Source organism: Trichechus manatus, unplaced genomic scaffold (assembly GCF_000243295.1).
Source record: "Trichechus manatus latirostris isolate Lorelei unplaced genomic scaffold, TriManLat1.0 scaffold00049, whole genome shotgun sequence".
NCBI lineage: Eukaryota > Metazoa > Chordata > Mammalia > Sirenia > Trichechidae > Trichechus > Trichechus manatus.
Genome location: NW_004443985.1, coordinates 7,120,778 through 7,147,582, shown reverse-complemented (window position 1 = coordinate 7,147,582; position 26,805 = coordinate 7,120,778). Strand labels below are relative to the sequence as shown.

Genomic DNA, 26,805 nt, shown 5'->3' with positions numbered 1-26,805 from the left:
GAACGGTGCAGTGAATAATTTGTAGACTCCCTCATCTAACGTTACCAGTTACTATTTGCCACATTTTCTTTATTTCCCTGTGTGTATTATTTTATTTCTTGTTCAACCACTTGAAAGTAAATTGCAGGCATGACACTTACTCCCTAAATACATGAGTATGCATCTCCTAAGAAGGAAGATAATCTCTTATGTAATCAAAATACCTTCCTCACACTCAAGGAATTCAGCATCAATTCGATAATATGTAATGCAGATCTTATTCAGATTTTCCATATTGCCCCCATAATGTTCTTTACCACTGCCATTGGTTCCAGGACCCAGTCAAGGGCCACAAATTGCATCTGGTTGTCGTGTTACTTCAGTCAACTTTCATGTAGAATAAGAGTCCCTGAATGGTGTAAATGGTAAACGTGCTGGCTGCTGACTAAAAGGTTGGCGATTTCAGTCCATCCAGAGGCATTGCAGAAGAAAGACCTGGTGATATACTTCTGGAAAATCAGTCATTGAAAACCCTGTGGAGCGATTTTACTCTGACACACGTGGCGTCGCCGTGAATCCGGGTTGACTCAATGGCAGCTGGCTGATCTAGAACAGTCTCCAGCCTTTTCTTGACTTAGGACATTGACATTTTTGAAGAGTCCAGGCCAGTTATCTTCTGGAATACTCCACAGCCTGGTTTATCTGCTGCCTCAGATGGAGGGTCAGCTTAAACATTTTGGGCAAGAATACAATCTAGTTGGTGCTGTGTGTTTCTGATGGTATCACATCAGGAGGCACGTGGTAACAGATGGTTCCAATATTGGTATGGCTAAATTTGGTCTCCTGGTTGGTTACTGGGGTATCTACCAGGTCTTGAAAAAGGGACCCTTTTCCCTTGTAATAAGTATGTAGGGTGATAATTTTGAGACCATGTGAATATACTTTTCCCCAGTAACCTTTGACCCAGTGATTTTAGCAGCAACATGGATTTGTTGTTGGGGGTCAAGTGGGGAGGCAAGAGGAAATATAAAGGAAAGATATTCAATCAGATCTTGGTAGAATCATCTCTTCTGCTCTATTATTTGTATAATTGCAAGAAATGGTTCATGTGAGTGCTCTGTGTTTTCCAGATTGTTATACTCAAACTGTACGAACAAAGGGGGACATTGGTGGTTCAGTGATAGAATTCCTGCTTCCCACACAGGAGACCCAGGTTTGATTCCCAGCCAATGCACCTCATGTGCAGCCGCCATCCATCCGTCCGTGGTGTTTATGTGTTGCTATAATGCTGAATAGGCTTCATCGAGTTTCCAGACTAAGATGGACTAGGAGGAAAGACCTGGAGATAGACTTCAGAAAATCAGCCAGTGAAAACCATGTGGATCACAACAGTCTAATTCGCAACCGATCGTGGGGATGGTGTAGGACTGGACAGTGTTTTGTTCTGTTGTGTATGGGATTGCCATGAGTCGGGGGCCGCCTTGACGGCTGGTAACTACAAATGAACAAAAGAAACTTGACTTCTCCATAGAGAGATCTCCAAGGCAAATATTTGTCTGGAGTCCATAGCCAACAATGATTGCTAACAGTCTGATGAGGTTATTAAAATGCCTGGTGTCTTGGCACACAGAAGACAAATGAGGCAGAATTCTTGTGGCTTGGTTACATCTTGGTTTTTTCATGTTTTTGTTGATAATACAGAAGAATAACGTCTGCTTCCGCAGCCCCAGCTAGATAAACAGCCTCTACAGGATTAACAGAGAAAAGTCGGCAGCAATACCATTGACTTGTGGGTAACAAACTGAAGCTTTGTAAATAAAAGGCTTGACTAAAACTTCTGAGGAGAAAGATTTCTACATGGATGTGAGAACTCAAGTGAATTTTGTATTTTGTCTTTCCTCCCAGGCGAGTGAACGAAAACATTAGTTTGGGGCTCGTGGGCGAGAACGGTTTCTCCAAGGAGGAAAAATTTTGGCAATCTTGAGCAATGTTATGTATAGAATAATGTAATTAAGTAATCTCAAATATGTGTTTCAGATATTTTAAATGTTTCTGCAGTGCCCCTTTAGAATTATCGCATTGTGCAACCCAATCCTTTGCGGCAGTGTTCTCAATCGGGGTGATTTTGCCCCCCAAGAGACATTTGACAACACCTGAGACATTTTGTTGTTGTTAAATGTCTTTCCTTTTTTTTAATTGTCATAAAAATATATAGAACACAACATTTGCCACCTCAGTGTTTTTCACACGTGCAATTCAGTGATATCAATAACGTTAATCATGTTGTGCAACCGTCACCCATAATCGTTGCCAAGTTTTCCATCACTGTAAACAAAAACTCACTCCTTCCTAAATAATAAGTCCCCCTGTCCCTGGGAACCACTAATGAAACTTTGGTCTCTATACCTTTTCCTATTCTAAATATTTCATATAAGTGAGTTCATACAATCTTTGTCCTTTTGTGACTGACTGACTTCACTCAGCATCGTGTTTTCAAGGTTCGTTCAAATTGTGGCATGTATCAGGACTTCATTTCTCTCGATGGCTGAGTAATGTTCCGTCATGTGTGTATACTGTGCTTTGTTTATCCGTTCACCTGTCGATGGGCACTTGGGTTGGTTCCGCCTTTTGGCTATTGTGGATAATGCTGCAGTGGGTGTGCATGTGTCTCTTTGCATCGCTACTTTCCAGTCTCTTGGGCATATACCTAGGAGTGGAATTGCTGGGTCATATGGTAGCTCTATGTTTAACTTTTTGAGGAACTTCCAAACAGTTTTCCGCAGCAGCTGTGCCATTTTACATTTCTACCAGCAATGGATAAGAGTTCCAAGGGGTCAGAAGACATTTTTGATCTTCACAACTGGAGTTCCAATGGGTTGGGAGACATTTTTGATCTTCACAACTGGGAAGGCGCTATTGGCATCTAATGGGTAGAGGCTAGGGATGCTGCTAAACATCCTACAATACACAGGACCGCCCTCCACTCTACAACAAAGAATTATTCGGCCCAAAATGTCAGTAGTCGAAAAACCCTGCATTATGGGATGGTAGAGTTTTCTTATGGACAAATGTTTGCTACTAGGTACTGGGTCTTCCAAGAAAATTAAGTCCTCAAAACTCACTGTCTCCTGAGGAAGATAGAACTACAAACAGTCATTAAACTGTGTTAAGTGCATTTCTTAACTGTTGGAGAGAAGGTGATGCAGCAGGCTGAACCCAAGAGTCCTTCGGGCTGGGGCTTACAGGCTGAGTGGGCATTCCTGAGTGCACAGGGCTGAGAAAGCATACTGCCCAGTTCATTGAGCATTCCCACTTGGCCATGAGTGGTCTCACCCTCTGTGTATGGACTGCCATTTTATCCCTGCTTCTTTTCCACACCATTGACAACCATTTTCTGGGGTGAAATGTAAATCTTTGATTTTGCACAATTGGTTTGTTTTTGACTTTTAAATTTTACTTTATTTAACCATCCCACTTTCGGGCTATAGCTCAGATCTTTACCTCTGTTCAGTGCTTTTGGACATACAGCTTAGGCTTCCGTAATCATGCACAGAAGGCTCCCTGGTGTCTCGAGTACACACACTTGGTTTGTACTTGATAAATGTTTCTGTGAGTGGAGGAGTCAGAACTTGTTGAACTGTGTTCTCACAACTGCATGTTTTTCAAACTGTAATTTTTATTTTCTCTCTCTCTCTGTTTTTTAAATTATATATATATTTCTTAATTACTTATTTTGTTGTTGTTGTTGAGAATATATACAGCAAAAACATATACCACTTCAAGTTTCCACATGTTGAGAATATATACAGCAAAGACATACACCACCTCAAGTTTCTCCATGTACATTTTAGTGACATTGATTATATTCTTGAAGTTGTGCAACAAATCTCACCTTCCTTTTCTGAGTTGTTCCTCCCCCATTAACATACACTTACTGCCTTCTAAGGTTCCTATGTAATCTTTTGAGTTGCTGTTGTCCATTTGATCCCATATAGATAGCTCTTAAAAGAGCACAACGCTCAAGGCTGACATTCTTTACTAGTTAAGCTAAACTATTGTTTGGTTTTAAGAAGACTTCAGGGGATATTTTTGGTTTAAGGTTTAAAGATTATTTCTGGGCAATAGTTTAAGGGGTTTGTCTACCCTCCATGGCTCCAGAAAGTATGGATTCCATAAGAATTGAAAATTCTGTTCTGCGTTCCTCCCTTTTGATCAGGATTCTTCTATGGAATCTTTGATCAAACGTTCAGTAATGGTAGCCTGGCACCATCCAGTTCTTCTGGTCTCATGGCAAAGGAGGCAGTTGTTCATGGAGGCAATTAGCCAGACATCTCAGTTGATGTCAGTCATTAATCTGTGGTCTGCTGGGGGCTGGATGATGTAGGAGGCCTCGGCACATTGCTGTCATCCTCCATCAGGCTAGCCTGAGCTTGTTCACATGGTGGCAAGGCAGGAGTCCAAGAGAGAGGAAATGCTCATGGCCCAGGCTTGGAACTAACACACGTTCATTTCCACTATATTCTGTTGGCCCAAACAAGTCACAAGTCCAACCCAGATTCAAAGTGTGGGGAAATAGACTCCACCTCTTGATGGGAGGAACAGAAAAGTGTAGATATAGGGACCTTAATGGGGACCACAGGAGCCCTGGTGGTGTGGTGGTTAAGCACTCAGCTGTTAACCAAAAGGTCGGCCGTTTGAGCCTACCAGCTGCTCTGTGGGATAAAGATGTGGCAGTCAGCTTCCATAAATATAGACAGCCTTGGAAACCCTATGGGGCAGTTCTACTCTATCATGTGGGGTCACTATGGGTCAAAATCCACTCGATGGAAATGAGTTTTAATTGGGACCATCAATGCAACTAGTCAGCCAGAGTGTGCATCCATTGCCTTTTACCTGTCCACTCTCCCAGGGATGGATGCCTAAGTTGCTTCCAAGTCTGGATGCTGTGATAAACATCCTTGTACATGGCACCTTAGGACCTGTGTGAGAATTTGAGGTTATATATTCCCAGGAGTAAAATTGCTGAGGCACTGGGTATGCCCATACTTAGTTTGACTACATATAAGCATTCTCCAAAATGGCTGCTGTGGACTTCATTCCCACCAGCAGTGCCCAGGGTTCCTATATTCTAACACTACAGGCAGCTCCTAGCAGTATCCATCTTGTTAATGTTGGCCAGCAGTGGCATCACTAGGATTGATGTCACCACCCCCCTCTTCGGCCTGGCCCAGGGTGGGTGGGGCTGGCCTGCGAACCCTTCCCCAGCGGACAGAGCAGTCTGGCCCCACCCTCTACACCTCCCTGCAGCTCCTCCCCCTCCCATTGGCCAAGGCAAAGACCCTTCTCTCTGCCCAGTGGTGGACACTGCAGCCCAGCCACCCGCACCCTGACTGGTGAGTGACACGGGGTGGTGGTGACAAGTTACCACACTGGGTGACAGATGACACCGACCCTAGTGACGCCACTGCTTTGGTGGCCTTTCCCCCAGCAACGCTGGCCCGCCCACTGCTACTGCAGACCCTAGGGTCATTATGGTGTCACCCCCTCTGATAGTGTCAGGAGCTGTGGTTCACACCTCCCAAACACCCTAGTGACGCCACTGTTGTCCAGCTTGATATGTGTAAAACCAAAACCAAATCCGTTGCGACTGAGTCGATTCTGACTCATAGCGACCCTATAGGACAGAGTAGAACTGCCCCACGGGTTTCCAAGGAGTGGCTGTGGATTCAAACTGCCGACCTTTTGGTTAGCAGCTGTATCTCGCAACCACTGTGCCACCAGGGCTCCAAAATATGTGTAAAGTGATATCTTATCATCATGATTTAGTTTGCATTTCTGTGATTACTGATGAGTTTGGGTGTCTCTTCATGTGCTTGTTAGCCTTCTGGGTTTCTGGGCAAATGGTTATATCTTCCTGGAATGGCTGCAGGTACAGCAGAGGATGAGGCTGGCGACTACAGCCAAACTCCTTTGTTGAGGAGCTCAGACCTGGTGCTGAGAACAGTAAGTTTTAGGTAGGGCTTTTGCATCGAGATAGAAGGATACTCTTGGTAGCACTGTAGAGGATTGGAAGGGACACATACTACATTTGATACTGAGGTACCTTTTTGGAAGTGGAGAAATGATAAGGACCTGAATTAAGGGCATAGAGATGAAGAGAAGTAGGAAGTAGAATCAGCCAGACCTGGTGGCTGATCAGATGAGGGGGATAAAGGAAAAGCAGGAGTCTAGAATGACTTGGATGGATGGGAAGAGGGCGTGGGCAGGAGTTATTGGGGAGTGTGGAAGGAAGAATAGACTCTGAGGGGGGGAAGGGGGAAGAAGTCTCTTTTGGGCAGCCTTGAGTGTGAGGAGCCCGTGGAGTATCAAGATAGTGATGTCCAGAGAGCACACTTACGTATGTGAATGTGCAGCCTGAGAATAAGTTGAGGTTGAAGATGAGGATATGGGAATTTCTAGACAGTGGGAGGAGGTGACTGCTAGGGGTGGACGCATCTAGGGCAGTGGTTCTCAAACTTCAGCATGCCTCAGAATTGCCTGGAATGTTGTTAAATCACAGATCTCTTGGCCCCACCCCCAGAGTTTTCTATTCATTAGGTTAATTCATTAACAGCAGTTAAGCTCTCGGCCGCTAACCGAAAGGTTGGTGGTTCGAACCCACCTGGCGTCTCTATGGGAGAAAAGACCTGGCTATATGCTTCCATAAAGATTACAGCCTAGGAAACCCTATGGAGCAGTACTACTCTGTCACATGGGTCTCTATGAGTCAGAATTGACTCGATGCCACACAACAACGGGTCTGGAATGGAGCCTGAGAATTTGCATTCCTAACAAGCTTCCAGTTGATGCTGATACTATGGGTCTGGGGACTACGCTTTGAGAACCACTAGTCTTTATTGTTGTTGTTGTTAGGGGCCATCGAGTCGGTTCCGACTCATAGCAAACCTATGCGCAACCGAACGAAACGCTACCCTGCCCTGTGCCATCCTCACAATCGTTGCTGTGCTTGAGCCCATTGTTGCAGCCACTATGTCAGTCCACCTCATTGAGGGTCTTCCTCTTTTTTGCTGACCTTCTAGTTTACCAAGCATGATGTCCTTCTCCAGGGACTGATCCCTCCTGATAACATGTCCAAAGTATGTGAGACATACTTCGCCATCCTTGCTTCTAAGGAGCGTTCTGGTTGTACTTCTTCCAAGACAGATTTGTTCATTCTTCTGGCGGTCCATGGTATGTTCAATATTCTTAGGCAAAGGTATAAATGGAGAGAGCCCTGGAGGACTGTGTTCAAGAGATGGGCAAATGAAAATAAATCAAAGGAATCTTAAGAAGGGAGAGTGGGCTATTGGAAGACAGGAGAGCAGAATTATAAGAAGGAACTGAGATGCCAAGTTTAGACCATTACTTTTAGAAGCTCAACTCAAAAGAAAAATGACAGCAGAAAATAGAAAGGAGCATAGAGTAAGAAGGGTTTTTTTTTTTTTTTTTTTTGCCATTTATCTTATTTTTATTTTTTGGATGGAAGAGACTTAAGCATCCTGTAAGGTTAAGTACATGATAAATGAAGAGTCAGACCTCCTTCAGACTCTACCCCTAACTTTGTCTCTAGGTTAGCGTAGATGGAAGGAGACATCAGACTTTCTACAGCATCCAGAGACGCAGGAGCAGATTGTCTCTATAGATTTTTAGGGATGTTACCTTGAAACCTCTATGGAGCATTTCTGCTGTGCACACAAGGGGTCACCATGAGTGGAATCGACTTGAAAGCAACTAACAACAACAGCGATATATTGTGATTAAAAAATATCAAATGACTGAATAACATACTGAATTTTCTATATAGGGAAAAACTAATGTATCAACTTTTCCTCCTCCATCTTTGTGTGCATATGCTTAAAAGAAAACAGATTTGCAGAAGAGCTTTTTAGTATAAACCTAGGCATTACTACTCCAGGAGTTCTTCGCCAAATAGTCTTAGAGTATTGAGTGGGAAGGGCATTGGAGTATGGCACTAGAACTGGACTCCATCTTTGTTTATGACCTTGGCCTTACTTAACCTCTCTGTGCCTGCTTCCCGATCTGTAAAATGGGGCTACTTGTGGTAACTACCTCAGAAGTTAAGATTAAATGTGAGTACCTAGAAAGCCCTCAGAATACTACTGGGCACGTGGTAGGTGCTCAAAATAAGTGCAACCTACTGTTAATATATTTTAATATGGGTGTTGGCAAAGAATATTGTATATACCATGGACTGCCAGAAGAATGAACAAATCTGACTTCGAAGAAGTACAGCTAGAGTGCTCCTTGGAAGCGAGGATGGTGAGACTTCATCTCTCATACTTTGTTCATGTTATCAGGAGGGATCAGTCCCTGGAGAAGGACATCATACTTGGTAAAGTAGAAGGTCAGTGAAAACGAAGAAGGCTCTCGATGAGAAGGATTGACACAGGGGCTGCAATGATGGGCTCAAGCATAGTAATGACTGTGAGGATGACGCAGGACCAGGCAGTGTTTCGTTCTGTGGTACATAGGGTCGCCATGAGTAGGAACCAACTCAGTGGCCCCTAAAAACAACAATAAGGGTTGGTAGACACAGTGGAGCTTATAGTGACTTTAAATATATGATCCATTAGATCCCACAGTGTAACCTTCTTATGGAAATAAGTTAGTAGCACCTCTAGGACTCTAAGGTCCAAAACTATTTTATAGTTTGGGATCAGAGCATTCCCACAAATAAGAGGTGCCCCTTCCTCTAAATGCCATCTGCTGGAACGTTGTCATGATAGCTCTGTAATCGACAATGACTAGAGGTGAGTGCCATCCATCCACAATCACAAGTGCCAGGCAGGGGCAATCACCTGTAGGGGTATGGCATTGGAGGGTTACTCGAATGTGAAAATTTTGAGGCTAATGAACGTTTCTTAGATAGCTAGGTGTCTTGGGGAGTGCTTGAGTCTCGGCCATGTGTACTGAGATGCTTATCTCTAGACAAACATCCTGAAACCACAGCCAGTCACAAGAATGTGAACAGTGCGTTAGCATCGCCTGAGCCCTCCGTGACTTCTCCTGATGCCGTGGTAAGACCAGCTGCCTTGGGTTTAAAATTGGAAGGACAAGTGCGTGCCTCAGCTCAGAACCAATTTCCTCTTTCGCCCCCATGGTGGACTCATGTGCGCACCAAGTATCCCACACTTAGAGCATCTTCGTATCTCATATTTCCTCAAAGCGTCCAGTGAGACCTCAGCCTTGATTGTGGTTATTCAGCTCTTCCAAGCGAGTCTTTGCTCCCTTCTAGAAGTCCAGAGTGGGTGATTAAATTCTGTGCTAGCCTTGACTATGTTCTTAGGGTTTGTGATTTCCCAAATCACAACAGGGAATGAGAACGTTGTATGTTGGTGCACACATACTGTGGGTGTGTTGGTATTTGTGATGGGAGAGTCAGCTCACTCCCCCTGGGCATCTATGACCGTGTTCAGTCACCCTTGACCTTGCTTGGTTGGCCCTGCTGTCTGTAGGAACATCTGAGATTCTCACAGCCAGTCTTTATTTTCCTACCTCAGCCTTTAGAGGAGAAAAAAAGGCAGTAAGTTAAAGACATCTCAAAAGAAGACTAAGAGAAAACAGAATGTGAAATTCATCTGGTTTAATCAGTGCTATATAAACCACATTAAAAAAAAAAAAAAAAAAGCATTGGCTGTTGATTCTGACCGATGACGTCCCCACACATGTCAGAGTAGAGCTGTGTTCCGCAGGGTTATCAGTGGCTGATTTTTCAGAAGTAGATTGCCAGGCCTTTTTTCCGAAGCACTTCTGGGTGGCCTCCGACCTCTAACTTTTCACTTAGCAGCCAAGGGCATTAACCAATTGCACCACCCAGGGACTCCATAAGCCACGTATATAAGGTAGAAAGTACTGGTAGAATTATGGATAATTTTTAACCATTTGTGTGTGTGTGTGTTCAATAAATCAGATATCTCAAGGCTAATAATGTGCTTTGAAATGAGGTCCCAATCTGTGGGGGGAAGTTGGGGAGACTGCTGCAGAATTCTATCACGACAAGGGATTTTGCTGGCAAGGGCAGACTGTAGCTGAATTTACAGCCCAGCAGTGTTTTTCCTCCCAGAAAAAAATATACCTGAGCTGTGGCTCCGCTGTCTGGAGGTGCTTGAGAAATCTCCCATCCAGTACATAACATCTTAATAGGCAGCCTAGTCCTGGCCTTCAGGGGATGCCAAGGAAGAAATGAGTTTAATGAAACTAGGCCAGGCTTGAAAGTAGCCCTTCGCTGCTTTCTTTTAGGGTTATTTTCCTGCAGCGTGAGGAAGAAACTGTACTGCTCAGTAGAATGCTGCAGTCGTGTGCGTGCGTGCATGCGTGTGCGTGCGTGCGTGTGCTTGCGTGTGCGTGCGTGTGTGTGTGTGTTTCCTCCCAGGAACGCTAGTACTTTACTGCCAGCTGTTATTCTCGGTGGCTAATCTCTTACCATCACTTATGGGCAGAGGCTTCAAATGGTGACCTGTGATTTGAATACTCGGCGTTGTAAGAAAACGTGTGTAGCCAAGTGCCAGGTCTGTTTCTGAAGCCCCTAAACAACCTAGGAGCCACTCTGGCTTGTTCTATGAGATTCATTTGCGTCGTGCATATGCAAATATAAGGAATTATGGAAAGCTGGGAGGGGAGAAATTACAGAAAATTGGAAATATAGGAAGTTGGAAAGTTAGGGGAAAAAAATACCCCTGCTGGTATGTGTCCAAACCAAAACCAAATCCATTGCTGTCGAGTCGACTCTGACTCATAGCGACCCTATAGGACAGGATAGAACTGCCCCAAAGGGTTTCCAAGGAGCAGCTGGTGGATTCGAACTGCCGACCTTTTGGTTAACAGCCTTAGTTCTTAACCACTGCACCACCAGGGCAGTTATTGCTTTTCATTCTGGACATTTCATCGGGCATGTAGTTAATCTTATTAATTGTGAAAACACTATGGTAAAGAGAATTTAAACAGTTGGGCCTCAGCAGGAGGGTGAATACACAGACTGTAGCATAGCTGTCAATGCTCCCCAACAGTGCAGATGATTGCCATGCCCAACATGGATGGTCTCAGACATCAGGCCAGGGGGAGTGAGCCAACTCCCCCACTGCAAATCCCAAGGTGTCCACGGTATGAGATGCCGCCCGTACAACGCTCCCATTCACCGCTGTGATTTGGGGACTCACACTGATAGCATAGACAAGGCCAGCGCAGGATGTGATCATCCACTCCGGACTTCCTGAAGGGACCAGAGGTCCCCTTGGAACAGCTGAATGACCAGAAACAAGGCTGTGCTCTCTCAGCCGGGCTTTGAGGAGAAATGAGATACGAGGAAGCTCTGAGCCTGGAACCATGTGGGCATGTGCGTCCAGCAGGGGGGCAAAGGAAGAAACTGGCCCAAGGTGGGACCCCTGGGATGTTATGTTTAATGGTGAAAGGGGTTCCACAGTTGAGTAAGCTTGGAAGAAGCCAGGTTAAACATGGTTGATTTTATCACTGGGAAACTTAAGCGATTTTAATACACTACATTTCCAAGGCTAGATAGATAGAGTATAGCCTTTCCCAAGCGAATTTGACCATGAACTCTTTTTTCATGGAGTAGAAGGACATGCTTTGGGAAATGTGACTTAGGAAGCAGCTGGCACAATTTTTGGTGGCTTCTGGTGTTAAATTTTAATTCCCCGACTTTCTGGGATGTGTAATACTGTACTTTATTCCTTGTAAGAAAGCCAAATGCCCCTCACTCTCTCTTTTTTATTTTTTTCATGAATTAGCTCTTATTTTGAGAAACTTCACGTTCCTTGAAATAACAAGGCATCCTCTGGAAAGTTACAAAAGAAATCACTGAAATCTAAAATTTTAGCCAACCTGTTCTGTAAAAACGTAAAAAATCCCACCTTTCTGCTCGCTCCAGTCCACCCAGTGGATTAAGCGGGCTTGAGGAAGTTTTGGCCATTGTCTGTAAAAAAAAAAATTCGTCTGAGATTACCTCAGACTTTTTCAGATGCCCAGTGCTGACACGGTGGGTCCCGTGCCTTGACCGATGGGCGGCGTTTCCAGAGTCACTTAGAAGGTTGACAGAAATTATGACAGGAATGTGACGTTTATTATTGAAAGGTTTGGGGCAAATGTGTAGGGCCTGAGGGAGAGATTGAGTCAGTCGTTGAGCCGTGTGCTACGTGAATATGAACCGAAAGGTGAACGTAAGAGGGATGCTTTCTGTGGTTTTGTTGTTTTCTAAAACGACAGCTCTGTCAGCTGCGACTCTGGAGACATTCGAGAAGAATGACGTTTGGGGTGAGGCGGAAAGGCAAGTTGAGTTGCTTGAGTCCAAAGCTAAATTTTTCAGTAAAGTGTTTAGAAGCTGGCTGGTTATATGGCAAGGGAACCCCTGAGGGCTAAGTTTCGCATCTTTTTTCCAAGTCATAGACTACATGATCTGTTGTGATTTCTTTGAGTGTGAAACAGTTTTTCCACTTCTAAAATTTCAGGGGCTCAAAACGGGGTCCAAATCCCTGACTGTTTGTGAGCTCAGATTTGAAAGTGTGTTTGCCCATATGGTAGATATTTTCCCATGGCAGGAAAATGCTTTTGTGTATAATATATTCCAAAGAATATAGGACACCCCAGTGTTTGAAAATTGAACACTAGACTTACATATTATGAAGAGGGCCCCATTTGTAGACAACTGAAAATTGGAAAATGGCTTGGGATTCTGAGTCAGTTTCTAAGCTTCTAGAGCGTTTTATGAAGTCCTCGGCTTGTGTAAACCTAATGCACGTGGCTACAACCCAAAGGTTGGAGGTTCGAGCCCACCCAGAGGTACTTTGGAAGAAAGGCTTAGTGATCTACTTCCAAAAAATCAGGCATTGAACACCTATAGAGCACAGTTCTACTCTGATACGCATGGGGTCGCAATGAGTCAAAATCAGCTCAAGGGACAGGCAGTACAGGGAGAGGGTGAAGCACTTCTGAGATAAGTTCGTCACTTACAAGATGTGTGTCGTGAGGAAGGTTACTCATTTTTGTGCCTCTTTCTTCATCTGTAGTTGTAATTGGTAACAGAATGGACCTCAAGGCTGTATGGGGATTAAGGCCATTAATACAGCCCTGGAAAGGGCCTGACCCGTGGTGGCAGCTCAGTAAACGTTAGTTTCTTTTTAATCTAAGTACTTAAAACATAGACGGAACAATAAGTATCGACCATTGTGATTCCTTTTCTAAAGTAAATTCTTCACATTTGACTTGGTCCATCTTACTTGAAATGACCTTTAGCAGGAAGATAAATCTTAATGCTGGAAGAGGGACTTACTCCTAAAGAGAAAGAGGTAAGAGATGGTCATTATTTTGCCCAGGATTTATTTTTGAATTGTCACATATTGTGGGTGGGAAAGTAAATTGGTCTAACCTTTATGAAGGGCAGTTTAACAGCAGGTATCAGATGACAAATGCCGGTATTCTTAGATCCAGTAGTTGTATTTCTGCATAAATTCATCCTCCTGCTGGACCTGCACACATAGAAAATGGCATGTGTACAAAGCAGTACTTTTTTTTTTATCTATTCACAAAGGAAAAGCTCCTGTCCATCTTTTAATTTTTTTGAAAAATTCCTGACATTACAGAACTGAACTGAAATGTATTAGTATTCCACTCTTACATATCCATGACAAACACAAAAAGAAATTCATGGGCCAAAAAACAAAAACAAAAACAGGGAGAAGCTTATAAAACTAAATACGGATCTCAGCATTAACAGCTGCACAGAGGAAGGAATTAAAACGTTCTAATTAAAAAATCGTGAGTGGATGATAAAGTGTAGAAACCGAAAATTTACAAACTATTTAAAACGTGGAATCACTGACTGTTCAGAAACTACACAGATGGATCATGGGTGGTGGTGAACAGCAGAAAGGGATTATGGATGAATCTGCATTGTTCTAGCTTCTCCCCATGCCACCCGTCTCCGAAGAAAGCCTGACATTAATTAGATATTGAGCCAGGCTAATGCTGGCAGCAGATCCAGTGATGGTAACCTGCCTGTCAGTAGATCTTTCCACTGGGTTCGCAATTTTGATCTGCGCCCCAGACATCTGACGGATCTCATTGATTTTGGCGCCCTGCCGCCCGATTATGCAGCCAGTCAAATCATTTGGAATGGTGAGTTCATGAGAAGTAGTCTGAGCAGATGCCAAACCTGCCCAATAGCCTGTCACCTCTGGAGAGCTGGATTCATTGCCACTGAATCCGGTGTTGCCATGCGTCATAGGAAAACGAGACTGTTGCATTGCCAACTGGCGCGGCTTGGTCAAATCTGGCTGTGGAAGGGCATACTGTCCTTGAATGGTATAGGCCTGACGACCTGCAAAGCTGACCGGAGAACTGGACGGCTTGGGCCTGTACAGGATGGTCACGCCCTTCGGGGGGACTCCAACATGACCACGCAGATCTGTTTGACACGCTTGATGATGGATTGCGGAATGCCACCAATAGTGATGGCCCGCTCAGTTGAATTGGGGAGCATATCCCCTGCCACCTGGACCTGAGCCCCTGTACTCTCTCGTATTTCCTTGATCTCGCCACCACCTTTCCCAAGGAGAGAGCCACACTGACTAGCAGGGACCGCCAGCCTCAGGGTGACTGGGGGTCTACTGGCAGCTGTGCTGTTGGTCACAGAGCTGCTGATGTCCTCTTCCAATTTGTCAATGATCCTAGCGAAGGCTTTAAAGATGGCATTAGTGGGTCCAGCCAAAGTGATAATTCTCTCAGGACAGTTCCCTTCTGAGCTGTTGATACGAGCACCACTGTCTTCTGGCATCTTCTTAATGGATTCTCCTTTCTTTCCAATGATACTGCCGCCTTCCTCTCTGCGTGTAAGCAGCCCGGTGGTGAGAGTGACATTTAATCCATCTTCAATCACGCCGGTGTCCATGTCGAGCAGTGTTTGGGGGAGATGGACTTTTGAGGGGTCACGTCTTTGGTCACTGGTGGGGGAAAGCCAAAAACTGCAGGCGCGAGGCAACTGAGGGGGAAAAGGGAAGCGGGCGGGAAGGGGAAGGGTGGGAGGCCGGGGGCGGAACAAGAGGGGCGGGTGGGAAGACGAGGGGGGCCCCCGCGGGCGGGCGGAGGAGGAGGAGAGGAAGGGGGAAAGAGACCCCGGGGCGGGTGGAGGGCGGCGTGCGGACGGGCGGGAGAGGGCGCAGGCGGCAGCTACTCCGGCTGCTGCCTCTGCTGGTGTCCAAAGCAGTACTTTTTAACACTGTTTGTAAGAGCAGGAGACAACCAAACATGTCCACCAACAGGGGACTAGTAGACCATGGGTGGTGCAAACATTTAAGCCCTCAGCTGCCGACTGAAAGGTTGGATATTTAATTCCACTCTAAGGCACCTCAGAAGAAAGCCCTGGCAATCTCCTTGTGAAAAATCTGCCACTGAAAGTGCTAGGGAGCACAGTTCTGCTCTGACACACATGGAATCGCTATGAGTCGGAATTGACTCCATGGCAACGGGTTTCAGATTCGGATTAAGGCATGTGAGGGTCCTAACCGCTGATAATCTGTGGTGCCCCCTCTGTGCTTACTCATTCGAACGGGATGTGTGAGTGGATATATACGTGTGTGTGTTTGTGTCTTAGCTATCCAGATGATATAACTTCTTTTTCAAAGCGACTATAATATTAGCGATTGAAGGCAAAAGTGGCGTATGCCATTTTAGTGGAATGAGATGAACTGGATTAGTAAATTTTTAGTGGATGCAGGGTACTAAGACTTTTACTATAGACCACATTTTTACCAAAAGAATATTCCACATATTCTACAAAGAAAATGAGTCAGTAAATGTCATGTGTCGTCCCAAAATATGTGTATCAGTTTGACTAGGCCATGATTCCTGGTACTGTGTGATTGTCCACCGTTTTGTCATCTGATGTGATTTTCCTGTGTGTTGTAAATCCTGCCTCTGTTGATGGGTGGCAGTTATGCTAATGAGACAGGACGGCAATCTGCAATATTGGATTGTATCTGAGCCAGTTTCTCTTGGGGTGTAAAAGAGAGAAGCGAGCAGAGAGACAGGGGGACCTCATACCACCAAGAAAGCAGCAACGGGAGCAGAGCATGTCCTTTGGACCCGGGGTTCCTGCGTGGAGAACTTCCTAGTCCAGGGGAGGACTGATAAGAAGGACTTTCCTCCAGAGCTGACAGAGAGAGAAAGCCTTCCCCTGGAGCTGACGCCCTGAATTTGGATTTCCAGCCTACTTTACTGCGAGGAAATAAATTTCTCTTTGTTAAAGCCATCCACTTATGGTATTTCTGTTATAGCAGCACTAGATGACTAAGACAGTGAACTTAGTTGTTTCAACAATCATTGTAAAATTCTGTTGATTGCCCACAACGAAAATTGGACTTTCACCAGTTTTGCTTTAAATGGCTCTCACTTCAATTTTGATGTCTTGTTTTATAATAAATGCTATGATCATAAATGAACAAATGAAAAGATATCAAAAAAGAAAATGATCAGAAAAGAAATATTACAACAAATTACTATGTTTTCTTTTCAGATAGATCTTTAGTCTCTAACGTGTTATCATTAAAAATCAAACCAAACCATAACCCATTGCTGTTGAGTCGATTCTGACTCATAGCAACCCTACAGGACAGAGTAGAAATGCCCCATAAGGTTTCCAAGGCTGTAAATCTTTATGGCAGCAGACTGCCACATCTTTCTCCTATGGAGCTGCTGGTGGGTTTGAACAGCCAACCTTTCAGTGAGCAACCAAGCAATTTAACTACTGTGCCACCTCTTACAAATTCTTCAGTGATTTTGTCACAATTAAGTTGCCAGACAATATCTACTTGCATACATAATAAGGATAATGAATTGAGTCTTTCTTGAATTATTGTTGTGCACTTGCTTTTCCGGGTGTCCTGTCTGCGTAGCATCTATAGGTCTTTGCTTTGGACAACTGGTGCCGCTGTTTTGCTGATGCCCTAAGCATATGCTTATCTTGCTTATAGGGTTATCTTTCCCCGACTGGTTTAGAGCCACCCTAGTACTCAGGAATACTGTATGTTGTCTTTGTTGTTGTTAGTTGCTATTGAGTTGATTCCAACTCATGGCGACCCCGTGTGCACAGAGTAGAATTGCTCCATAGGATTTTCAAATCTGTGACCTTTTGGAAGCAGATCGCCACGCCTGTCTTCCAAGGTACCTCTAAGTGGGTTCGAACCATCCACCTTTCTACTAGTAGTCAAATGCTTAACTGTTTGAGTACACGAGGACTGTACTTGGATCTCAGAAATGTGTGGTTTTATTTTTATTATGGGAAATTTCAAACTGACATGAAAATAGAGAGAAGAACATAATAAACTCCTATCTACCCATCACCGAGCTTCAGAAATTACTAATTTGTGGTCAGTCTTGTTTCATCTATATCCCCGCCCATTCTCTCTCCAGGAGGATTTGAAAGTAGTCCTAGAGGACATACCTCTTCATCTGTCCACATTTCAGTCCATCTCTCTAAAAGACAGGAATTTTCTTTCCATATATTTTAAAAATATTACATTTTAAAATATAAATGTTTTGTATTAGATTAACTTCTCTCTCACACACTACACACACACACAACCACAATACTATCACTCTTGAAAATTGACCCTATTGGATCGTTATTTTAAAATACTAATCCTCAGTCCTGTTGCAAAAGACCTCTTTAAAGTGTTCCAAAGCAAAGATGTCACTTTGAGGACTAAGGTGTGCCTGACCCAAGCCATGATATTTTCTTTTTTCATTGTACTTTAAGTCAAAGTTTACTGTTCAAATCAGTTTCTCTTACAAAAATTTATACACCCATTGCTATGTGACCCTAGCTGCTCTTCCTATAATGTGACAGCACACTCCTCCTTTCCACCCCGGATATCCTGTGTCCATTCAACCAGCTCCTGTCCCTTTTTGCCTTCTCATCTTGCCTCCGGATAGGAGCTGGCCATTTAGTCTCATGTATCTAGTTGAGCTAAGAAGCACTCTCTTCACAAGTATCATTTTATGTCCCATAGTCCAGTCTAATCTTTGTCTGAAGAGTAGGCATGGTATTTTCAATCACCTCATGTGCATGCAAAAGCTGGACAATGAATAAGGAAGGTGGGAGAAGAATTGATGCCTTTGAATTATGGTGTTGGCGAAGAATATTGACTATACCGTGGACTGCCAGAAGAACCAGCAAGTCTGTCTTGGAAGAAGTATAGCCAGAGTGCTCCTTGGAAGTGAGGATGAGGAGACTTAGTCTCACATACTTTGGACATGTTATCAGGAGGGACCTGTCCTTGGAGAAGGACATCACGCTTGGTAAAATAGAGGGTCAGCAAAAAAGAGGAAGACCCTCAATGAGATGGATTGACACAGTGGCTGTGGCAGTGGGCTCAAGCATAACAACGATTGTGAGGATGGTGCAGGACTGGGCAGTGTTTTGTTCTGTTGTGTGCAGGGTCACTATGAGTTGGAACCAACTCAACAGTATCTAACCACAGCAATAACGACAGTCCTCCGTCCATCCTTTTAAAGGTTTGTCCACGTCATTCATCACTTCACCTTGCTTTTTAGAGGCTCTTCCGAGAGTTACTTCTAGCATTTCCTACATGTTAAATTTGTTCTTCTCAACTGAACAGTCAGTTTACGATATTATCACCAGCATCAGCAGTTCCATTTTTCCATTTTTCACTCACTTTAATGTGGTGAGAAGGTAAGACAGCAGCAGAGTATTCCAACTAGTGCTGCTGGGAAGGCAGGCGTGGCACAGCTGTCAGAACAACCCTTGAAAAACAACTCTGGATTGAAATATTGGTTTGTCAGCTGATGCCAGAAGGCTTAACATAAGAGGCACATTAGAGGTTGCCTTCGTGCAAAAATTGAACTCCAGAGTTGAGGCCCGTGTGTGTCTCCTCATGCAGGTATGCTCTGCTCCAAGCAGCTGTGCATGGGGAGAGGGACTCTGGGAAAAAATCTCTGCTCCTTCAGATTGGATACCCAGGGGTTCTGTTTTCTAAAACTCTAAACTGACCCCAAACTAGGCCACTCCCTCAGCTCCTTAGCAGGCTTCTCTTGTGCATTTAAAATAGGATTTGACTGAAGAGAAATGACACATACGTCCACCAAAAACTTGTATGTGAATGTTCATAGCAGCGTTATTCATAATTGCCCAAAAGTGGAAACAACCCACATTTCCATCAACTGATGGAATGCGTGAACAAAACGTGTTCCATATCCATACAATGGAATATTATTCAGCCATAAAAAGGCATGAAGTACTGATACACGCTACAGTGTGGATGGACCTTGAAAACGGGATGCTGACTGAAAGTAGCCGGACACAGAAAATCATGTATTATAGGATTCTATTCATGTGAAATGTCAAGAACAAGCAAATCCATAGAGACAGAAAGCAGATTGGTGGCTGCCAGGGGCTGAGGCTGAAGGGGGGATGGGGGCAACCACAGATGCGTAGGGGGTTTCTTTTAGGGCGATGAAGATGTTTTAAAATTTGCTGTGGCGATGGTTGCACAAGTGTGTGAATTGAGTAAAAACCACTGAATCATACGCTTTAAATGGCGAATTCTACCTGAATAAGACATAAAAACGCAGGATTTGGTTTACACGTGGTGCCTTAGGACGTACCTTTGTCTCTTCGTTGACATTTTTCCGTGCGTGCGTGCGTGCGTGCGTGCGTGCGTGCCTGTGGGGGGGGGAGTGGGGGATGCAACAGAAGGGCAGATGCTAGGGAAGATGAGGGAGGAAGGAGAAGTGGCTTCCTTTCACCTTTGAAGCTCTGTGTAAACTTCAATTTAATCTCAAAAAAAAAAAAAAAAAACCTGTAAAGCAGTAGTGATTTGAGCCAGTGATGTCACTTTACTTCCTGTTCTTCCTTTGGGGTTATAACCGTTGTTCCTTTAGGAAAAAAAAAAGATAAAAGCTTCCTTCCTTCTCCACCCCCCTCCCCCAAACGTATTGTAGAGCATCGTTTATACTTCTTGGAGCAGCAATCCATGACTTTCCTTCTCTGGAGTTTTCCTGTGTCGGAAATTGCCTTGGTCTTCCAAACACATTGCTGGTAGTGTCTGAAGACAAGCCCTTTTATTTATATCCCCCAACAGGAAGACAGGGTTTAAAAATAACTCTCAGGTCAGTGGTGTATTTTCCTACCGGCGACACCGCGGCTCCGGCATTGTTTCCCAGGGCAACGTGGTGCTGTTTAACACCGCCGGGGACCCGAATGAGGCTTGGGTCATAAGGCAGCTTGTTCACTTGAAAAGCTGCTGAATAGAGAAAATTGTTTTGGGAAGTGGGAAGAACACACAAGTCGTGAAAGTATGGGTGTACGATGCACACGTGTGTACGTGTGTGAATCATATCCACAGCGGGTACCTCCGTGGAACCTTGTGAAGGGAAAGCGGAAGAAAATCCAGATTTTTTTCAGTGGAATTTTATGGTGAAGAGGAATGGGCTTTCCTGGGTGGGGAGCCCCTACTATATTATCCCAGACTCCATCTGGTAAGAGGAGAAATTGTGGCTGTAATCTGCTTATCAGAGTTTAACTGTCGGCTCTGGTGGCACAACAGTTAAGTGCTTGGCTGCTAACCAAAAGGTCAACAGTTTGAACCCACCAGCCTGGAGAGCTGCTCCGGTAAAGATTACAGCCTAGGAAACCCTACGGGGCAGTTCTAGTCTTTCCTATAGGGTCGCTGTGAGTCAGAATCTACTTGATGGCAACACGTTAGCAAGCAGTCCAATTCCGGATTATTCTGACAGGGTAGTCGCTGTATAGGAATGAAATGGCTTGTTTGTTTATTGTTTTGTTTGTTGTTTTTCTCCTCGGAGCAGACAGAAAGCCCCAGGAAGACAGTTATTTGGTCACCTTTCAAACAGATTCTCCAGTGGTGTGTTTATCACTTATTAAGCATGTTCACAGTCAGTGAGAAGCAAACATGGAACCAGTTTACATTTGGCTTCTAATGGAAGAAGCTGCATAACACCAAGTTTAACATTTTTTTCCCTGTGAGGTTTTAACCTCTTGTGGGTTTGTACCCCAGGGAGCTTCCTGGCTGGTCTACTATTAATGCTGCTGTGGTTATGGACACCTGCTGAGTTGTTCGCTCACCCTGTTCCTGGGAATTGCCAGCCTTTCTCTCTATGTCTGGAGTCCCTGAGTGGTGCGAACAGTTAACACTCTTGGCTGCTAATCTTGGTGGAGGTTTGAGTCCACCCAAAGGTGCCTTGGGAGAAAGGCCTGGCAGTCTACTTCCAAAAAATCAGCCATTGAAAACCCTGTGGAGCACAGTTCTACTCTGACACAGATGGGATCGCTAGGAGTCAGAATCGACTTGATGACAACTGGTTTCTCTCTACATATGGCGGCAGTGGGAATGGTCATGTTCACTTAATGTGATTCCACCCACATGGCTACATTTGACTGGTACAGGACTGGGCTCCTAACCCAACTGGGCCAATCCTCATGTTTCCTAGGAATTTGGACTTGACACCAAGTTGCTGTAGTCCCTGTCTAAGTGGATGGACCTCTGTCATTTACTTTCATGTGGCCTGGGATACAGAGAACCCCAGAGATGGAGAGCACAGGGGGACTTCTTGCATTCCCCACACCATTTTAGTAGATCTTGGTTCCTCCTTCTCCGAAGTGGATATTTTAGGGGCTGGATGGGGCTGGAACTCATGGAGAATTTCATGGGCTCTTACCATAGACCTTGGCCCAGGTGCCAGTCCTGTGATCTGACCTTGCTACAAACAGGAGGCAGGGAGGTCCAGCATATTGGTTGTTGAGTGACACAGGATGGTGAAGCCAAAGAAGAGGATTTTCAAATGCTTGGCTGGCAAGGCTGGGAGTGTGTCCTCTGACGGCAAATCTGGCAACTCCTGAGCTCCTGAGGCCACCCTGGCTGGGGTGTCAGAAGTGGGATAGCTGGGCAGCTGTGGTGGGCCACTTCTGGTAGCTTTCTACTCGCTGCTCCATCTGATGGGCTTCCTGTCTCTGATTTGCTGCCTTGAGATGCAGTTGTGGGCTTTAGGGAGCCAGCTGCTTCGGTTGTTGTCCTCCAGGCTGAGCAGTGGTGGTGAAACAACCATTTCCACGTTTTTCCCAAACTCCCCATCCTCATTTTAGACCATTCACAGTGATAAGGAAAGAGTTGCCATCGAGTAGATTCTGACCTCATGTGTGTCAGAGTAGAGCTGTGCTTCATAGGATTTTCAGTGGCTGATTTTTTGGAAGTAGATTATAAGACCTTTCTTCCGAGGCACCTCTGGATGGACTCAGATCTCCAGCCTTTTCATTAGCAGCTGAGTGTGTCAACTGTTTGCCTCACCAGGGGACTCTTTACAACAATGGTCACCTTGTTTTTACCCTCTTTCAGCCTCTCTTGGTAGGAAGGTAAGTAGGCAGGTGGGCAGACAGACTTACTCATTTGCTTGCTTATTTATTAAATTAATGCCAGCCTGACCATGCTTTGACACTCGAATCACAAATTGTACATCATCGCACATGAATATTTCCCTGTTGTTTCTGAACCAGCAATCGAGTCACACAAGCTTTTCTTGGGGCCCAAGAGACGCCTGGAGAGCTTTGTAACAAAGCCCCTTCCTGCTCAAGCTCTCCCAGAGGGGGTCTGTTATGGAAAGAGCCAGAACTACCACACCCCTTTGTGGCTTTTTGAGCATAACTCAAAAGAGTGGTCAAGGATCCTATAAACCAGTCCAGCCTCTAGAGGTGAGGAAATGGAGTGTGGATCCTGCCCCTGCCTCTTGCCAGTGGCTGTGTGGCTTTGGCAAGTTGACAGCTTAGCCTGTTTCCCTGTTTTAAAACTGTGGGTAAAATTACTGACGCCATTGAGTTGCTGTAGAAATTGTGATGGTGCTTTGGAAGCCCGTGATAGGTACTGAAGCAATGCTAGCGCTTTCTTTTTTCTTCCCTGGAAAATGTGGTAGGCAAGGCCAAGACTGATTAGTTTTGCCAGTTGCTAACAGCCCTGTAAAAAGCTGAGTGGAAGAAGCAGCTTTTGAAGCAGTTGAAGTGAATTCTGAGGATTGCTGGTAAACTTCCACTTTGATATGCCAGCCTCCCTGTTTTTCCAGCTAGCTAGTCAAGTTGGCTGGGCTTTATTTTTCTATTTAGACTTCTCCCTTCATTTCTACATATTTCACAATTCTCAGACTCTGATTTCACCAGTGGTTTGCAAGATGGCCTGTTGCCCTATTTACCTAAGAACAACAAAGTGGACTCCCAGAAGGAGTCCACTTGGGAAGCTGTTTGCTTATAACCTGAAAACATTTTTCCGGTCGATAGCCGTACCTGGTGAATTCTGAAAACCCATTCCATCCAAATAGGCTTTAAGTTATCCCTTGAGGAAGACATTCTCTGGGCCTTTTCTTCCAAAAGAGAATATGGGTTTGGCATATTGTGGAGTCCCTGGGTAGTACAAAAGGTTAAGCACTCAACTGCTAGCCAAAAGGTTGGTGGTTCAAACCCACGCAGAGGTGCTTCAGAAGACCGGCCTGGGAATCTGCTTCAAAAAGGTCACTGCCTTGAAACCCTATGGAGCAGTTCTACTCCGCACACGTGGGGTCACCCAAGAGTCGGAATCAACTCACCAGCAACTAACAACAACAACAAAAATATTGTAGATGTTTATATGTAAAACTTTGAGCAGGAAGTCTGCTGCCTACAGTGCGCAAACCACCACTTTATATGCCATATTTTTATCCAAATAATGCATGCCTTCTAGGTTTGTTTGCCAACCACCCCTCCCCTCCTTGAAGTATTTTCATAAGTGCTGCTATGCTAATTTTTTAAACATGTTGCTGTAAAAAAATCAGCATAGCACATTTACGAAAATACCTTGTGAGGGAGGGCACGGTTGGCAAACAGAAGGTGTGCGTTATTTGTGTAAAAATACGGTAGTCATCTCAGGTCTGTTGGCTTCTTGTGGGTATGTCATACTTCTCTGAGAACCTCATTTTCCTCATTTAGGGAACTACTACTGTTAAACTCATCTAAGGACAAGGAGGCTGGGGTCTCCTAGCATCATCTTGCCCGGGAAGGAGCTTGATGAACCGTTTAAAATTTCAGCTCAATTAGCAGCAGCTTCTTGCTCCAGTTTTAATGGGAGCACTGATTTATGGCCGTCCCCAGAGGATCATTACATGCTTATTTAAATTGTGAAATAGACTAAGGGGTTCTTAGGTGTAGCTCAGTTAAAAAAAAAAAAAGTTCCAGTAGTGAAGATGCATTGTTACTGGCAAGCTTAAAAAACAACCTCCGCAGTCATCTGTTCTTCAGATAAAAGACTGTGCTGAACCTCAAATAATGTGTTTGCCCCTAGAGTAGGGGAGGAGACCTCGCTTTTTTTAAGGCTTAATGGAAGAGAAATTTCACAGTAGGTGTCTAAATGAACGAGTCTTGTTTCTGTGAGTCTGGGCTTATCAAGTTTTTCCACCAAACCTCAGAGAGTGAAGGTGTTTGCCCAGGTCATTTTTTTTGAAGTAGGATATTTTGTTTCTAGAGTCCCTTTGAGATGTGATCTCCCCCACGATATTTATGGTTTTATTTTCTGATGAAATATAATTATTTATCTGGGATACTACTTAACTTCTCCCCTCCCTATCTCACCCCCACATCTTTGAATAAAACGGATGCTCCAAGATAATGTGGCTTCCCACAGTCCAGCATATAACACATCCTCCCCAGGATTATTTGTGCACTGCACAAGGCTCTTTCTCATCAATCAGCAGGCATGGAGGAAGTCTCAAGGGGCCAGTGACTGACTGTAAAATGCCGGGCAGAACGTTTGACCCACTGAGCAGAGGGGCACTACCTTCGCAGGAGCCATAGAAGGCAATGGCATCAAACAAGAGGGAGACGCTTAGCGGGACTTGTGAAAAAAGTCAGCTCGGGGTATCTGGTTTTGGAATTTTGGAACCTTCTTTCAGGAACGCAGGTGCTGATTCCAAGACAAATCAAAGGCAACCAGGAGAGGTATAGAGGCTACCGGCCTTCTAGGCAATATTGTTGTTGTTATTAGATGCCATCGAGTCCATTTCGACTCATAGTGACCCACGTGACAGGGTAGAACTGCCCCATGAGATTTTCTTGGCTGTAATCTTTACAGAAGCAGATTGCCACGTCTTTTTCCCGCAGAGCCACTGGGTGGGTTCAAACTGCCAACCTTTTGGTTAGTAGCCGAGTGCTTAACCGTTTGCATACCAGCGCTCCTTCTAGGCAACGTTACGTTGGAACAGATCTTCCTGAGGAGTAGCCCGTGCCCGAGTCAGTGACTGGTTCTCCCCATACAGCCATTTCCAAAGGGGATGTTGCCGATGGGCCAACTCTGAAACACTGATAGAATAGTTTTTCAAAAATACCTCTGGTTCCATCATTCCCTGCCCATTAAATAAGATCTGAACTCCTTAGCCTGCCGTTCCAAGCGTTCCACAACACGGCCTCAACCGCCCTCTCCCTCCATGTCTTTCACTACCATCCCAAGTGCTGCCAATTCTCTGGTCTTTCACCCCCATCCACATAGCAAGTAGGTGCCAAGCCCCAGCCTTCTGCCTGCCTGGAATGTAGCCACTCACACTGGTCCGTGACTCCTTGAGGCCATGAGTCTGCTCTAAGTACCCCAAGCCATTTATTGCTCCCCCTGAATGAATCTCTGAGCATTTCTTGACAGGATTCCATTTTGTTGGCTCTAATCCTCGGCTTCATTGCAGTGTTAGCATTCTGTTTGTTTTATCTCGCTGGCCACACAGAACATTCTTCCACAGAGGCACTGTGTCTTTGTTCTTGTATGTATTGGACTCACACAGGGCCATGTCTTTGTTCTGGTGTCCAGTAGCCTTAGTGACCCTCATTCAGCTGCTGGAAGAATGAAAAATAATAGTGCCACACACGTGCTATAAATAGATGCAATCCAGACTTCCAGGCACTATACACAGAAGCACCATGCCATCCCTCCACAGCAAAGGTACGAAAAACTAAGCCAAACAGAGAAAATGTCAATCCTGAAACCCTAAGCATCAAATGAACAGATAAAGAACTCAGCCAAGCACTGAATGGAATAAGAAACTGACACAGAACAGAGAGTGAGGAGAGAGACATGCAGAGGTCCCCTATCAGCTAATGCAGCACGGATCCACCATCTTGGACTCCTATCAGAGATCGGTGAACAGCGAGTACGGGAAAGCAGCTTCACGGAGCTTCCAGCAGGAGACAGAACAACTGGTAACCAGCAATATACACTTTCCCACCCCCCAGCCTTCTTCACCGCCACTCAGCCTCCTCTGCTTCCTGTGCCCACAGTCTCTTTGCCGGGAAGCACCAGCTTCACTCCAGTGCTGCTTGGATTCCACCTGCCCGCACTGGCCAGCTCCCTGAGTGCCATTTTTTGGCTGAAGGTGTTGCTTTTTTCCGCTTCTTTTCATTTCTTCCATACCTCTCACCACTTCCCTCTCCTTTCTCTCAAATACCTGGTTACGTGTGCCATCTTTACTTCTTCCTGAGAGTCTGTGACATGCTGCTCAAGCATGGGACTTCCTCCCAGCCCATGCTGCCATGCTGGCAGGATCCCGGGGCTTTGTTTGTTTTGAATTGCTTCTTTCTTTGTTTTCTTTTTCCTTTCTCAAATTGGGAGCCCATTCTAGCCATGTAGTACTGCATGACTTGGGACCTACCCCCTCAGTTTGTGCAGACATGCAGAGGGATCCTTGAGAGCATTTCTTCTTTTCTTTTCTGTTTTTTTTTTTGGG

At 44.9% G+C, this 26,805-nt stretch overlaps 1 protein-coding gene and 1 pseudogene across 2 annotated transcripts in view; one reads left to right on the top strand and one right to left on the bottom strand.

Annotated features, from left to right (window-relative positions):
- The window catches only part of CMTM8 (CKLF like MARVEL transmembrane domain containing 8), a 114,502-nt gene that overhangs the window by 48,561 nt on the left and 39,136 nt on the right, over window positions 1-26,805 (top strand). The gene's annotated exons all lie outside the window — the stretch shown is intronic.
- LOC105756319 (poly(rC)-binding protein 2 pseudogene) lies at window positions 13,617-14,968 on the bottom strand (annotated as a pseudogene).